Source organism: Equus quagga, chromosome 1 (genome assembly GCF_021613505.1).
Source record: "Equus quagga isolate Etosha38 chromosome 1, UCLA_HA_Equagga_1.0, whole genome shotgun sequence".
Lineage (NCBI taxonomy): Eukaryota > Metazoa > Chordata > Mammalia > Perissodactyla > Equidae > Equus > Equus quagga.
This window is the reverse complement of record NC_060267.1, coordinates 97,888,664-97,890,713: the sequence shown is the minus strand read 5'-3', so window position 1 is coordinate 97,890,713 and position 2,050 is coordinate 97,888,664.

Genomic DNA, 2,050 nt, shown 5'->3' with positions numbered 1-2,050 from the left:
TTATGGTTTTGATTTCCATTTCCCTAACAATTAGTGATGTTGAGTATCTTTTCATGAGCTTATTGACCATTTATATTTCTTCTTTGGAGAAATGTCTATTCAAATCCTTTGTCTATTTTTAAACTGGGCTGTCTTTTTGTTGTTGAGTTGTGAGGTTTTTGTTTTGTTTTGCTGAGGAAGATTAGCCCTGTGCTAACATCTGTGCCAATCTTTCTCCACTTTACGTGTGGGTCACTGCCACAGGATGGCTGGCGAGTGGTGTAGGTCTGTGCCTGGGATCCGAAGCTGCAAACCCTGGGTCACACAAATGGAGTGTGAGAACTTAACCACTATACCACAGAGCTGGCCCCTAAGAGTTTTCCTTAAGTATATTCTGGATAATAGAACTGTCGACGAAAATAATCCACAACCAATCTATAAATGAAAATTTGGGTGAGCTTAAATCTTAGGATTATAACCCGGGAGAGTCTTTCCACAAAGGAACAGAGCACTCCAAAGAAGTAGGGGTACACAGGATGGTTATATACCCTCAAAGAGGGTGTTTCACATATGATTGAAATGTCCCCCCCTACAATAGTCACAAGATTGCCCTGTCGGCACAGCACTTGATGGACACAGCAGGTAGTGGGTCTGCTATCTTGGTGGGCGTAGCAGGAGGCAAGTCTATTGTCTGGAGCTGGGCGGTCACAGGTGAGCCCAGCAATCAGTTCCTAGCCTAAGGAAAGATGCTTAATCCTTAAGGAAATGCCAACGTTGGGGGGGGGAGGGAAGTTGCACCTTTATCTCAAGGGCCTTTGCTCTTGCCATAGGGAATCTCTAAAGCAGATATACAATGCATGCTCAAGTTGGGAGGAGGAGGGAAGTTGCACCTTTATCTCAAGGGCCTTTCCTCTTGCCATAGGGAATCTCTAAAGCAGATATACAATGCGTGCTCAATGGCCTCAGTCAGGCCCTTTTGGAAAGACAAGGTCAGGCCGAATTAGGTTTACATCAAATGGCTTCCTCATATATTCCAATATATCCTATTACTTGCCATTTTTATTTGTCAGATCCTTACAAGATACATGATTTGCAAATTTTTCTCCCTTTCCGTGAGTTTTTTCACTCTCTTATTGGTGTTCTTTGACCCAAAAAGGTTTTTTAATTTTGATGACGACTAATTTGCCTCTTTCATTGCTTGTCCTTTTGGTTGCATATCTAAGAAACCATTCCCTAAACCAAGGTTATACGGATTTACACCTATTTACTCCTAATCGTTTTTCAGTTTTAGCTCCTACATTTAGGTGTTCAATCCACTTTGAGTTACTTTCTGTGTCTGGTGTTACGTATGGGGTCCAAAGTCATTCTTTTGTATGTGGATATCCAGTTGTCCTAGTACCATTTGTTAAAAAGATTATTCTTTCCTCCATTGAATGGTCTTGGAAAAATCTATTTTGCATAAATTCATAAAGATGTTTTTTATTCTTTTCAATATGACTGATACACCTTGTTTTTAAAATACTTTAAAAAACATTCATCTATTCAATAACTATTTACTGAGAGCCTTCGCTGCTGGTCTCTGGGCATGCAGCTGCGAACGAGAGCAACCCGGTCCCATCCTCAGGGAGTCTACATTCCAGAGGGCGCAGCCCACGAATTAGTAGGGAAGAGGATAAACAAAGCCATCGCAATAGGGAGCTACAAGAGGGGAGGAGGAGAACAAGGCGTTGGGAAAGCCTGTGCTTTGCCCAGAAGGCAGCTCAGTCTTCCCGGACGGCGGCGGGACGGCGCTCGCCAGTGGAGCGGGCAGGGCCGGCGGAGGCAGGCTGCGGGGCGCTGTCCCGCACCCGGGCAGGGGGAGAGGCGGACGGCAGGCCCAGCGCGGCAGGCGTCGGCCGGAGGCAGGAGCCGGCGCCGGAACCGTGGAGGTCTGGCCACGCCCGCGGGCGAGCACGGCCGGCAGCAACGATCGACGACGCTCCGAGCGCCTGACGTCACGCGGCCCAGCAGGCCCCGCGCGCCGCTCCGGCCCGGCCCCGCGCACGCGCAGCTTGGGGCCAGGCTCGGGCCG